The following is a 9,934-nucleotide window of genomic DNA, read 5'->3' as shown; positions in this document are numbered from 1 at the left end:
AATCGAAGTATGTTGCGTATATGTGTCTGTTAAATGTCGATTTTGGTTTGCTAGCTGTGGGGTACGGGTTATGGCGAGTAGAGAAGCGAAGCTGCGCTGAATTCTGCAGCAGAGGGTTCTGGTTGCGCGCGATTCGCGGCGCGAAGCCTAGTTCGCGGCGCGAACTGGGCAGGATTTAGAGGGGTTCTGTAATTCGTTGTTCGCGACGCGAACCCTGCTTCGCGGCGCGCACTGAAGCGAAATAAGTTGTTCGCGACGCGACCCTTCGTTCGCGGCGCGAACTGTGTTGTGTTGGAGAGTTCGCGGCGCGTCCCGATGTTGGCGGCACGAACTGGTGAAATGCAGAAGCTAATGTTGGTGGGTTTGGAGTACGTTGAGTTGCGAGACTCTTAGTAAGTCGCTGTAGTTGTACTATAAACCATTAATAGTGATTATATGATTTGTATGAGGTGTTATGATGATGATATGTTGAATTTATGTGTTTAATTATGAATGTGTTGTGTGACGATGTGATATCGTTATGATGTTGTTGTTGTTTTGTTGAGTTGTATGTCACGATATTAATGATGATGATAACATGACTATATGATGTTGTTGTTGCTATGATGATTATGATGCATGTTTGATGTGCATGCATTCATGAAAGGCCGATGCCTAGTGATGAACGGACATGAGTTCCAATGATGTTGTTGACTCCGGGCTTGTTGAGAGGCTTGGTTCCTTACGGGGGACTCGGATTCTATGGTGGTGAATCTGGGAGTGGTGATCCTGTAGTGGTCACAAAATGGGTATACCGAGTCGTGTTGAGTCATGCATGGGTTTGTGCATTGCAATTGATGTGTTGTTTTGTTGATGTTCATGAGTTTGTTGATTTTGATGATGATGTTGAGTTGTGTTGGCATATGTGAAATATATATTTATGTTTATATTTCTGTCGTTATATTATTATTTAATAATGTAATTCTCACCCCTTCTGCATGTGTTTATGTTCATCTATGATGAGCAATGTGCAGATAAAGAGGAGTAGCTTTTGTTGAGGTTCGAAGAATAAGTGTAGAATTATTCTACAGAGTCGAGTCAAATGCTCTGGTCATGTGACACCGGGAATTATGGGATTCGATAGCCAAATTATTTTTATTTACGTTGTTTATGATGAATAATTGTTGGGATGTTTTGTTGAGATCATGTTGACACATTATTATAATATTTATGTTGTTGTCCGCTGCGAAGTTTTAAATCAAATAAATAATATGTTTTATGTTGTGATGTGATAAAAGTGTTATGTTGTAAGGAATGTAAACTCTTCTACATGTTGTACTCTGATAATCTATTTAATTATGTCGTTTGGGGGTAGAAGGGTGTTACAGGGTGCCCAAAGAGGCATATGAATGTGTTACCCAGGAGATGCGAGATAGTGTGGCTCGAGATGTATTGAGGTAAATATAAGTTTGCTTTAGAAACTTTCTTTTTCATATGCGAAAGGTGGTAAACAAGTTACTTTAGGCCACATTTTTCTTGTGTTGCCTAAACTCGTTTTGTTTTAGGGTCACTAGATAACTTATTCGAAATGTATCCAAAATGCAATTTTATAATAAAAAAATTAGACAACATATGAAAATTGTGGCCTAAACTAAACAATTGTTGCCAAAAGTCTTTTACAATTCAGCCTACATTTTTTTATAAACCGCATCACTTTTAACCACAGTTTTAAACCGTTGCGTAAAGTCAAAACTTTTGAAGGAAAAAAACCATCGAATAACCTTAACTAAGTTATCCGATGGGAAATATCAAAATTATCATATAACTATAACTAAGTCATTCGGTGAGCAAAATGAAAACTACCATGAAACTTACCAAGTTATCCGATGAACATATAATTCTTCTAGAATACTTGATTGCAAGTTATCCAGTAAAGACAATTTACATACCGAGATTTTTTAGGTAAGGTTTTTCGATATGCAAAAAAAAAATTAATTTTTTTAATAAATAAATAAAAAGGGTATAATTAGAATATTTTAATAAATGTTGGAGTATGTGTCATACCCTACTTTTTACCCATAAGATCCCATCTTATTTTCATAATTTGCATAGCATCAAACATCTCATGTGTGTGTCTTTTATGCATTGTCAACCTTAAGAAAATACAAAATATGTTTTTTCTTGTTTGATTCTTTCACAAGGTAGGTGTGTTGGTTTAAGGAGCTCAAGTGATTGACTGGTCAAGATTATGGACATTCCTCAGTAATTCAAGCTTCTCATTCATTCACAATAGTCAAGTGATTTTCATTCATCATAATCAAGTTCAAGATTGCATCCATTCAATATCAATAAGTTTCAAATTCATCTGATGCCTAAATTAGTGTTTTGATCAAGATTGCTCTGATGTTGACTTTTTGACCAAGACATGATCTAATGGTTTGAAATATGATTCAATATTCTCAAGTGCTTTATTATAATACATTCATGTGCTTCAATTGGCTTAAGAAGTTTGATTCATTGATCATTGAAGATTTGGAATTCATCTGATGAAAAGTCAACCGCTCAAGGTCGAAGTTTGACTTTAAAGATTTTTTGGTCAACCATGGGCTTCTCAAGTAGAGAATCTTGAAAATATGGTTTATGGATGCATTTGATCAAGTTAAATCAATAAAATCAAGAAAAGTTCAAGAATGTCAAATTTAGGATTTTCAAAATTTCTCTAAGTTATGAAATTGCATGTTCATGAAGCCCACTTTACAAGTTTGTAACTTCTTCCTCAAACCATCATTTTTCATGCTCGGAGGATGATGATGTTCCATAATTCAACTTCATAGAAATAATGAACCAAATATCTCATAATTATTGGAAGATATGAAGTGATGAAAATGAGATCTCAAAGTTGTAAAATTGTTCAACACTTGGAAAATTTTCCAGGTGTTTAGCAGTTAAGATTGTCAAAGTTGATGGTCAATTATCTCCATGATCCAAGCTGAATATCTTCAAATGTACAACATGAAAGTTATAGAGGATGTGAAAATCTTCCAAAAGATCCCATTTTCATGAATTTATCACACTTGAGCTAGGAGTTTCTAAGAAGGAAAGTCACCATGTTATGCCAAATTGAAAGTCCATCTTCATGTCAAGTTTCATGTTCAAACCAAAGTCAAACCTCAATATCTTGCTTTGCATCCTATGATGCTTCTAAATATCAGCATAATGAGTGTTTTACACAAACCATTGATGCATTACACAAGGACTTGAACCATTATCTAAACAACATACCATTCATGGATCATTTTGCCATAAAGCTTCATTGCCATTTCCATAAAGATCACTTTTATCAACCACTTTTGCTTGGAAATTTGTAAATAAATCTTGATTTGATCATACTCTATCTAAACACCAAAAGAAAAAGAAATTTTGTAATTTTCACCAATTTTTTAGATTTGATTCAAAATCTATCAAACAATACCGATAACCACTGCACCAAATTTGAATTCATTCGCTATAAAAGGAGACGTCATTACAATGCTCCAACACTAAAAAAAATCCATCATCAAGCAATAAAGAACATTAAATCATTCTTGCACTATTTCCATATTTTCACTCAAGGAAGCTAGAGAGATCATTATTTCTCATCTGTAATTGCTTTTGAAGGTGCAACAGACACACTCCGTTAGGTAAAAAATGCTCATTTTGAACTCCCTCTTAAAAGCATCATTTTCACTCATTCTTATTACCATTATGTTTGTTTTTAACATGAACTCCCTCATAAAAGCTCATTTATTTTTTATTTAGTTTTTAATTTTATATTAAAAAATCCAAAAAAAAAACTTTGTTATTTATTCCTTTTTATTTTTTCTTGTAAGTATGTTTTGATTCAATTTTTTCCATGATTAATTTGCTCCCATTTTGATTCATATGTGTTGAACATCTTGATTATACTTGGACTTAGACTTGATGATACCATGTTTATTCGATTTGTGCTTGAAGTACATGGATATTTATGGTTGGTGACTTACTTTGGAACCCTAATGAATGAACCTTAGAGGCATGAACCCTAATGATTTGAACCCCTGTATGAGGTGAACTTTTGTCATAAAATGATACTTTGATGTGCTTTGAACTTGCTCCAAAACATTGTCTTACTATTGATGCATGGCATAGCTGTTTAAGGTTTAACATGCTTGTATGCTCCTTATAGGTCCACTTTTAAAATGCCTCGACCATTGCTTTCCATGTCTTGCGATTGATATCATGATATATCTTGTTTTATGTTTTGCCTTGATGAACTTTGCAAAATTATTCTTGAGTCATTTTTCCTTGTATGCTTGTATGATCCATGTGTTATGAGCTATTCTATATGCCATGTCTTTTGCTCTATTCTGTATTGATGGCCTTGATTGGTGTCTTAAGATGTTTAAGCTTGATACATGTTAGTGATTTTGTTCATATGCTTGCTTAGTGCATATTGTTAATCCGTGATATTTCTTCCATGATATTTGTACTTATGTTTCAATCCAAGGGAAAGGGATTATAGTTGACTTATTGTCATGTGCATATTCATTGTGTGTGTTTGTAGCTTCCTTTACCAACCTCGTGCCCTTTAGCCCTTTCTAAACGCTAGTCCAATCTTAGGATTTTTCAAACTTGAACTTCTTTACAAAAAACCTTGACTTTAGGTCATTGAAGTTTTAAACGTTCTTCATAAATGCTTCAAAAAACACTTTAAGCATATTAAACTCTTTCTATAAGACTAAAAAAACACAAATCTCATTTAAAACTTTTGCCACTTGGCTTTTTCACTTTAAACCATTTCTCAAAAGAGACTAGACATGAATCATCTTTATAGTTGAGGTATAAATCTCCTACCCCATAGTAATGATTGAAATTGATGTTGTTTCTTTTTTATATGAAGGAGTTACTGACATACTTGTAGATTCTATATCCAAGTTAGAACCCTTCCTTCATAATGATGCAAAGTTCCATCTTCTCATATTTGTGGTGGCTTATATGAGTATTCTCCTTAAGATGACAACTTGTCTCTTCTTCTAAAATTAACTAAACAAACCCTTTTGTTGTTTGTACCCTGAACTACGGGATTTTGATCCTTTATTGGTACGTAAGCACGAGACTTTATGTCTTTTCAAATAAAAAAGGCAATAAAACACACTTCTTTTCTCATCTCCACAATCTTTAGCAAACACAAATATCTCAAGAAGTTCCTATAGGATACTAGAGATGATTAGAGTGCTAGTACCTTCCATTTTCATAACAAACTCTCGAACCTTTAATCTCTTTATTGCACTGTTTTGCATTGAATATTTATGGGTTATTTGATATTTTCTCCTGTCCTTGGATAAATAAAGTTTGATGGTGACATTTTGTTTTGCGAGTCAAGTTAACCTAATAGCTTGGTCTGCAGTTCTCACCGCGACAGTATGGACATAATGATAGGGGTATAGAGTAAAGTTTTCTGTTATTGGTTTATTTTTTTAACAAGTTATTAAAATATGTTCCATCCCATTTAGATTTTAGTTTTTATTTTTTTATTTTTGTTTATTTATTTTGTTTGGACTCAAGTGATTTGAATCAAATGGGCTAGCTTTCTTCAGTACTTTTAGTTATTTTGTTTAAATAAACTCATTTTATTTTGTTTAACAAAATTTAAATGATTTATATGAAACATCTTTTTAACTTGTGCGGTTTTTTTGAAACTATGATAAATTGATTGTTGTACAAATTAATTGTCAAGTGAACTAATTAAAAATGTATTATTTTTAAAAACAAAATCTAATTGAATATGGCATTTTTCTTTGTTTTTTTATAATATTAATTTGAGCTTAATTGTCATAAAATTAACTCAAAAATAAATTAGGCTAAATTATAGTTTTTGTCTCATAATTTTGTCTGATTCACGAAATTAGTCCCCAATTTTATAAGATTAAAATTGAATTAAAAAAGGATTACTCCGATGTATATCACTTTTATTTTCAAGTGTTCAGACATAAGTCGTACCGCTTGTTTGTTCTAACTCTTATCTTCCTTCTAAAAATAATTACAACAACCAACCAACATAGTTTTATTCGCTCTAACGCGATATACAAACAACACTTTTATCCGCACTAATGTGACCATTAATGAATATTTTTCCACTTGAACGCGATCATAATATTTTTTTAAATCAACCAACACACAAGATTTCTCCACCAAAATCTACGTAGTTTTGAATTCTCCATCATGCCGAAAAACACATAAAAGCAAGAATCAAATTAAGTCAAGCACATTAATAAATTTTAAAAAAAAACTTCTCTCCCATTTTTATTTGTAAATATACATTATTTTGGTTTTAAAGAGTAAGAGAAAGTTGGATTAATAAGATTAACAATATTTATCTTTACAAAATTAACTAGAGATAATTTTTTTTAACGAATGTCATAAGATGTTATCCCTACGAATAATCGACTTCCGAATCTAAATTTGGTTGTGATGACCATCCTTTTGTTCTTTAAGGGTTTTATCAATGTTTTTCCTTTTTTTTTTAAACTTTGATGGCGACTTCATTTTTGTTCGAGCACATCATGAATTTTTTAGGTCACAACAATCACCACCACTTATTATTTTCGAAGGAGAAAGTCTTTTCTTGGATAAAAAAACATTGGTTGGCGAGTGTATCCTCTTCATAAACAAAAAAGATCTTCTCCATCTCAGATTTCAAATCAGACACTAATACAAAAAACACATGTAATCTCGAACACGAAGTTGATTTAACATCAGTTATAAAGGCGAGGTAACGAAGAACGTCATGAAAAAATGTCACTTTACTCCTCGATTTTAGAATAATCTAGAGAATAGTTGAAATGGTCATTGATTCGATTCCTAGTAATAACTTTGTTATATTTTCAAAACTAGCATTATATACCTCTCGATTTATTAACAAAATTTAGGGGATATATATATATATATATATATATATATATATATATATATATATATATATATATATATATATATATATATATATATATATATATATATTCTCATTACATTGTTTACACATAATATTACATTTGTTCCTCATCGTCATTATTATTAGTGAAGAACAAACGCTGGATATCTCGGGGAAGAGAAAATGTTAGGAACCCTCGTTTCATTGATCTTATGGAAGATCAAATGTCTAGTATAAAATAAAAAAATATTAGATAAATAAAATAAAAATTTAGTTATATGATAATTTAAAAACACAAATCTTGAACCCTAATAATTTTCTACTCTTACAATTCATCATAGAGAAATTTTCCCATATAAAATTACGCTTTTTTAAGTTTCAAAGTTTTCATGTCAAATGTTTTATTATCAAATTTTAATATTCAGAATATTTTTATAATGAGGATTTTAGGTTTCACGCAGATCAATAACGGTTGTGTGTTGAGCGTTTATACTCATTAAATGGATGACAAATACTTGTTTAAGGACGATAAAGCAACTGAATAAACACACTTATATTTTACCTCAATTATTACTCAAAACTGAGGTAAAATATGTTTCTTTTTAGATAAAAAAATACAATAAAATATGTTTCATCCAAAGCACCACATACCTCTTGGTTTCTATAAGAAACCGATGGAACAAACTTTTTTTGAAAATTACATTGTTTACACAAAATCGATCAAGCCCTCGGAAACTAAAAAACGATCAAGTCTACTTGTTGAATTACCTGCTAAGTTAAACCAAGAAAGTTTATTTCCCAGGGCCGGTAAATCCACCAAATCAATATTCCCAATGAAATCAGAGAATTCCACAATTTCTGAGTGAATAATGTTGGATCTTGAACCTTTCCTTTCACAAATCTGATTGATGGCATTAAAGTATCCTCAAATGCACCACTCCCCATTAGCGAGGGATGATTTTAACCTGATAAGCTCAGCCATCAACTTCCTCTTAAGCATAATATGAAAGGAAGAATACGCATTGATAACATAAATGATAGATCCATTTCATAAAAATTGCACACCTATATACCCTTCACCCTCAAAGCTGAATAGAGAAATAAGGAGGTTTTGATCCCACATAATAACCACACCTCCATAATTACCTTTAGAGTTCTTTGTAGTCATACTGGCCTCTTTGTTTCCCCAAAAAAGATCTAATTGATGACTCTATTTTCAATTTTTTTTTCTTCTTAAAGTAAGAAAATATCCACTTTCCATTCGTTGATTAAATTTCTCACAACCTTCCGCTTCGTTGGGTTTCCCCCTCCTATAATATTGTAAGAAACAACATTCATTTGGAACCTAGATTGTTAACATCCTTATAAGAAACTCTTGCTTTATCCTTCAATTCAAGTCTTTTGATTTCTGAGATGTAAGAAGCCTCATCAACACTGTCGATAATACCCAAATCAGAAGCTTTCTTCCTAATGGTTGAAGTAACATTACCGATATCTTGCACAAAAGGGTCTCATTGGACGTGTCAATTTGTTTAGTGGTGTTTTTAGTAAACAATCACGAGTTTTAATTCACTTAATGGATTAAACTCAAAAAAATTCTAAGGAATTTTTTTTGCAGGAAAGTGCAATGAAAAATGTTTGTGAATGGTCCTTAAATATTTGAAAGTTAACAAACAAGACGTAAATTCTTATTGAAACAAGATGGTCGAACCATCTTTAGTCGACATTTTTAATATGTTGAAGCTATCTTTAAGACTCTTGACACTTAGCATTTTCAAACATGGTGACTACCATTATTTGTGGAATTCTTTAGTTAAAATTTCTAGGATAACAATAACGTGTTCAAGAAACTTTGATTATTAGGCGAGTTTTGAATGATGTGCCCTTTAATCAGCTATTTATTGAAGAAAAAAACAACCTTGAACTTCCCTTATCGTTACAAGATGTCAAGAATGTAATTTGGAGGGCATCTAGTGGCAAAAGCCCGAGTCCAGACAAGCTTATAATGGATTTTTTAAAAGCTTAGTGCAACATAATCAAGTATGATATGTTTGACTGTATCTCTGAATTTCGTTTTTGCAGGTCCATCTTCCGAAATCATTGGCTTCATCCTTCATCTCCTTAATTCCGAAAACGTGCACCCTCGAGGTTTGAATGAGTACCATCCCATATTCCTAGTTGGAAGTATATAGAAAATTATTTCAAATCTCTTAGCATATAAGGTAAAAGGGGTTATGGATAAGCTTGTCTAAAAGAACCAATCTACTTTTATCCCCAACAGAGGAGTGCTCGATGGTGTATCTATGTGCTGAGATAAATGACTTCACTACTACAAAATAGATCTTTCATAACAACAATTTTACATCGGTTTTCTTGTTAACCATTGTAATAGTTCTTTTTTTGGAACCTTTTTTTTGGTATTTACTAAAGGACATTTCACAACGGTCATAGGTACAAACCATAGTGAAAGGTAGCTGGAGTGAAATGGTTTGAATCCCAACACCTATCATTTTTTATTTATCGTGACATAATGTGCTTGACCTTGTATATCACCATGATTGTTATAATCAATTGTGGTGTAAGTTGCAATTATTTTATCACGGTTCATATTTTCAATTGTGGTGAAATATGTTACTTATTTATATATAAGCGAAATTATCTTTTGCTTCAGTACATTACAATTGTCTCTCTCAAAACAAAACCCTAACATCTCTTTCACTCGTCTCTCTTAAAACAAAACCCTAACATCTCTCTCATTCGTCTCTCTTATATGGAAACCCCAAACTTATCCAACCAACTCGTCTACTTCGAAGTTTTCCTATATTTTATCAAATCTTAGAAAATGACTACTTTACAGGTTCGTCTTCATTATATTTTATGTTACAAAATATATTTTATTTATTATTGTGTATGTTTAAATAACTTGTTTCAGAATGTTTGAACTTTCTGCTTATTTTGACTTGTAGGTAGAAATGCTTATTTCAATAACGAGGACGAAGCTAAAGT

Source organism: Lathyrus oleraceus, chromosome 7 (assembly GCF_024323335.1).
Source record: "Lathyrus oleraceus cultivar Zhongwan6 chromosome 7, CAAS_Psat_ZW6_1.0, whole genome shotgun sequence".
Lineage (NCBI taxonomy): Eukaryota > Viridiplantae > Streptophyta > Magnoliopsida > Fabales > Fabaceae > Lathyrus > Lathyrus oleraceus.
Note: the sequence above shows the minus strand (reverse complement) of the source record.